The sequence below is a fragment of the Cryptomeria japonica genome, chromosome 10 (assembly GCF_030272615.1).
Source record: "Cryptomeria japonica chromosome 10, Sugi_1.0, whole genome shotgun sequence".
Classification (NCBI taxonomy): Eukaryota; Viridiplantae; Streptophyta; class Pinopsida; order Cupressales; family Cupressaceae; genus Cryptomeria; species Cryptomeria japonica.
Genome location: NC_081414.1, coordinates 377,845,809 through 377,851,202, shown reverse-complemented (window position 1 = coordinate 377,851,202; position 5,394 = coordinate 377,845,809).

Below are 5,394 nucleotides of genomic sequence, written 5' to 3'. Positions count from 1 at the left end.
ATGCATTCAGTTGCATCAATCTAGTGGACTTCAGAGCTTTATCTCTTTATCCGGATTGGTGAGTTGGTGTTGCTCTTCTGCTGGAGTAATCTGTGTTTTGGGGAGAGAGATTCAAGTTTCATATTCTAAGAGGGAGAGTAAGTTTGGTTTTATGTTTTGAGATCTTTAGTATTGTTGTCAAAGGGGGAGAGAGATCATGTGAAAAATTTCTTTATATGTCCTAATCCTAGGGGGAGTTTGCTGGAGATATCTTCTTTCTTTGCATTGATTGTTTTTCACATTCATATGTTGCCATCAATGTCAAAGGGGGAGATTGTTGGATACTGCTGGTCATTGTTGCTACTAGGATATGTTGTTGTCATTTATTTCAACATACTTGTGTGTATTGCTCTGATGATTGTAGATTGGGAAGATCTTATGATCTGGTTTGTAGTGTTGTCTTATTGATCACTATTTTGCAGAACTCAGTATTTCCTTCGATATATTCCAGTGTGATTTGATCTTGTGCTAAGTTTTTAGGATATTTCTCTAGATGGTCTTGTGTATCCTTATTTCAAATGGATCATGATTTTGTGCTCTACAAGTTATCTTTCTTTGTGATAGTTGTTGATTGGGTGTGTTCTTAAGCTTTCAAACTTTGACAAATGAAGATTTGATAAGTGGTGTTGGTGTAGTTGTTCTTGATGATTCTAATGTGCTTGTTGGTGTTTCCTAGTTTTGTCATATTTGTTTTGATGATCTACATTGATCATTTTGTGATTTTTTAGTGGTTTTTATGAACCGGTGATGATTTTTATGTTATGTGGTTTTCGTGGTGGTGTAGCATGTTGCAGTTGATCTTGGCATGATTTTCGGTGGAGTTGAGCATTTGGGAATTTGTTTTAGGTCCATGTTATGCTATGTAAACCATTATATTGGTCTGGTGGTCGATCTTTGTATCATATGTTGTAATTTTGTAATTGAGGGTTGAGGGTTTAGCTGATCTTGTTGTCAAGGTTGATGAATTGTATATATAGGTGATATATTCATGTAATTTAGGTGTCAAAGTTGTGTCTGCATTATCAGAGAGAGGTTTATGTGTGAATGAGTGATTCATCCTTTGGTGTTGTGTTTGAGGAGAGATTGGTGTTGCAAAGCAGACATCTGTGCTTAACCAGAACTGTAATCAAGCATTTGGAGATGTTATTCTTTCAGTTCATTTCTTCCGGATTGTAGTCTGAATCTTATTGTAAGTCAGTGAGACTTCCCTGAGGGTTGTAGCCTTCCGGGCCATTATATTTGAGCAGTGAGCTCTAGGCAGTTCACCTAAATGCATGTGCATTCCCCATTGTAATATTTTCACATACTATTGTAGAGTATCATCTTATTGTGGGTAGGTTCCCACCATTGTTTTTCCCTTAACCAAGTTTTCCATGTCAAAATCTTGGTGTTGTGTGTTCTACTCTCAATTTTCTTATCTTTGTTGTTACTGCAATTTATCATATCTATGTTTTGTGATTAAGTTTTATATTTCAGTGAAGACTAATCACCCCCCCCCCCTCTCAGTCTTCCTCCTTGGCTCCTGCTAACAGAAGGACCCTAACAAGTCCAAGGGTTCTAATTCATTTTCAAAACCATATTTATTAGGTACCACTAACCCAATGGTGCAAAAGTTAGCTAATGAGTTGCTTACTTTGAAAAACAAAATCTCTTAAGGTGCAATCTTTGCACCATACAAGGATATTCCAAGGAGGGATATTCCAAGGAGGACATATCTAAATCTTGTTGCAAACTATGTTGAAAATAATCAAACCAGGTTATCTCTTCCACCAAAGAGACTTGCTCTTGAAGCTCCTCCCCTGAATTCAAAAGTGGGATATTTTGAATCTGACCAAAATGAAACTCCTTCTTCTGAGTTTCAAATGAAAGATATTGCTACACTTTATCAAGAAGAAGAAGTTGTAATTTTTGGCTCTAATATTTGTTAGACTTGTGTGAATATTATTGTCACTAATGGCAAACTAGCTATCTAGTTTGTGTAATGCCCCTCCCTTGATCAGACTCTATTTTACCTAGTTTGACTTAGGTTGACTTTTTCTATTGTTTATGTGGTTGGATGATACTCTATGTTGTGAGCTGACTTTTACCTTGACACTATGCTATGATGTTTGGATTTAATAAATTTTGGTTATGCATTACATCTTTATGGATATTTAGATTTTAGATATTATGCTTGATGCCCTCCTAAATGGCACAAGGTTAGTCTAAGATCAAACAACACAAAACACACAAGAAGTTAGCGTTAATCAATCTAAAACTAAACACAAATGAAGGCATTCCAAGAGAGATACTAAAAACACATACTAATGAATCTAACTAAAGAAGTAAGACAATGAGACATCTCCAACTGTCTCTTAGCATGAGATTAGCTTCTTCTCCCTTGTTCCTCTCCTCTCCAAGTTCCAAAATAGTGTAGCTCTCAGCAGCTTTTTGCACTATGGATGCTTATGGAGGATTGAGATTTATAGAATAGCTCTAAACATGAAATGAAAAGCTATTTTTATGCTAAAATGATGTGTTTTAACCAAAAGACAATACTTAGTTATGCTATGCTAAATGCTCTCTAAAATGGCTATAGTCTAAATGCTTACAAGTTTTCAGGATTTGGATTATGAAGGAATGAGCTCTATTTATAGGAAAAATGGAGCAATGGATGGTTGAGATTGAGTAATCTCAACAAGGGTCAGGATTGAATGATTTCAAATCCATGTGAGGGCTTTCAACCCAATCCCAAGATGACAAGTGTCAATGTGAGATAGGTTGAGAGGAGAGGGAATAAGCATTAAATGCCTGACATGACTCTGGGATTTTAGAGTCAAGGTTGGTTGAATGAATAAACTCTTTATTCAAAGAATAAAGCTTTTATCCAATGGATAAAATCTTGTGCAAATGTGAAATGGATGAATATGGTCAAACAATAAATGTTTGGGGAGACAAGATTGAAATAACCATAAATGGTTATGTAAGAGCCATAAATGGTCATGTAAGAGCCATTAGTGGTCTTGGAAGACTTTGGAGGTTAATTTGTTGAACACACAAAGCATTAAATGCTTTTCAAAGACTTTGGAGTCTTTGAGAAGTGACTTCATTTTGCTTAGGAATGTGACAATAATTAGGGGATGGATTAGGCTAATCAGGAAGGGGTTAGAAGAATCTAGAAGGGGATTAGATTTTGCAAGTGGATTTGGTGGGTGAGGGAAAATAAGATTTTATTAAAATAAAAATTCATTTATTTTAATAAATATGTGCAAGTTGCATTTGTAGGAAAATGCAAGTGGGGTGGGGATAATGATTTAAATAAATGTTTTATTTAATTTATTTAAAAGAGGAATAGGGGGATTTAATTAAATAAATAGATTTTATTTATTTATTTGATTTGTATTTGGTTTAATGAATTAATTAAAATAAATTGAATAATTTATTTAATTAATAGAAGAATGTTTGGGGATGAATTAATTAAATATTAATTTAATTAATTGATGGCTAGTGGATTTTTAATCAAATAAATACAAAATATTCATTTAATTAAAATGGACAGATTTATGTGACTACATTTGCCCCTCTTTGAGACGGTGCAGTTTATCGCATCGTTTCAAAGAAAGAAAAACTGGTGTGAAGAAATGCCCCATAAAATGTAAATTTAATGGGTGGTATGCCCCCTCGAGAGATGGGCCGGAAATTTTTGAAAAATCGGGCGATCTCTCGAAAAAGAATGAAAATTGGCGAGGTGATAGAAGAGAAGAAGTTAGGTATACTGGTTAAAAATAGAAGAAATCGGGGGAAGCATGGAGAAATGGGGGGCTCGGGAAGTTCACGGGGACCACGGCGATGAGCGGGGCGAAGTGACGGTGACGGCGGGGGGTATAAATGGGGTGAAAGGGGGTAAAATAGGATCATTTGTGACCGCGACCAGTTGAAAACTATAGCTCTGACAGTGACATTTGGAGGAGCAAGGAGGAGCGACGATGCCGTTTCCGATCACCGAGCACCGATTTGAGCGAGTCCGCCGGTACCAGCGCCCAGCCGACTATGGACCTGCGGTACGCAAATTTGAAAACTCACTTTTTATGCATTTTTGGTATGTTTTTAGCTAAGTCCAAGTCAAGTCGGAGCAAGAGCGCTGGAACTATGTTTTTAGCGCTTTTGCTCCATAAATTAGCACCATTGTGCCGCAATAGCGCTTTTGTAGGCTAGTTGTAGCGCTTTTGAATGGTTTTAGCGCTTTGGTAGGCAAGTTTGAGCGCTGTTGATAAATTAGCGCTACTGTAGGGTCAATTGAGCGCTATTGATGTGTAATAGCGCTATTGTAGAGTGTTTTTAGCGCTTTTGTTTCTGTAGCGCTATGGTGTAGCTAATTGAGCGCTATTGTCTTTTAATAGCGCTATTGTGGAGTGGTTTTAGCGCTTTCGTTTTTGTAGCGCTATTGGAGGGCTGTTTGAGCGCTATTGACATTGTTGTAGCGCTATTGTTCATAATGAGCGCTTTTGTAGGTTAAATAGCGCTTTTGCTTTAGGGTACAAGATGCCCCAGTTTCGGACAAAACAAATCTCCTGATACCTTAACGATTGATGGATAACGAGGTGAAGTGGGAGTTGTTTTGAACCATAGCAGCCCGATGAGACTTAGGTCATTTGTTAGGAGAAATGTCTGTTGAAGTCTAGGCGGCCATGATTGCTTACCTGTTGAGACTCGAAGATACTTGATCAAAGTATCTGATGATAGTCTAGGTTTAAACTTAAGAAAGTTTGATAACAAAACAACTGATGGTGTTTGGATGAACGTCTATGTGCAGGAGGATCTACGCGTTTTGCAGTTACGCGAGCGTCACCCTGCGACACAGGGGTTGCGAGATCGTTTGACTCAGATCGAGATAGATTGTATTGCGGCTACTGGGCTCTATGAGGTGATGCATATGCCCGTGATTCGGATGAATCACGGCCTGATTACAGCTTTAGCAGAGCGATGGCATAGTGAGACATGCACGTTCCATCTGGCTCAGGGCGAGATGACGGTGACTTTGGAGGACATGTGGCGTATTCTTCGGATTCCGATTCGAGGGCAGCTGGTGACGTATGATCGATCCTGGGGGACAATGTCTTGCCAGAGGATTTTTGATGAGGACGTATTCATTGATGATGGGTCGATTGCCTGGGAGGATATAGCGGCACTATATGAGCCCCTGCCAGCAGTATTGTCAGGGATCGTGGGAGGGCTTCTGTGTCCAGACAGGCGGTCACATGGATTGGCGGTCGGATGGGGATAGGTTATTGAGATGATGGTGACAGAGGGGACCCGATATGCCTGGGGGCCGTGCGTATTAGCGCACATGTATCAGGAGTTACACGAGGTAGTGTA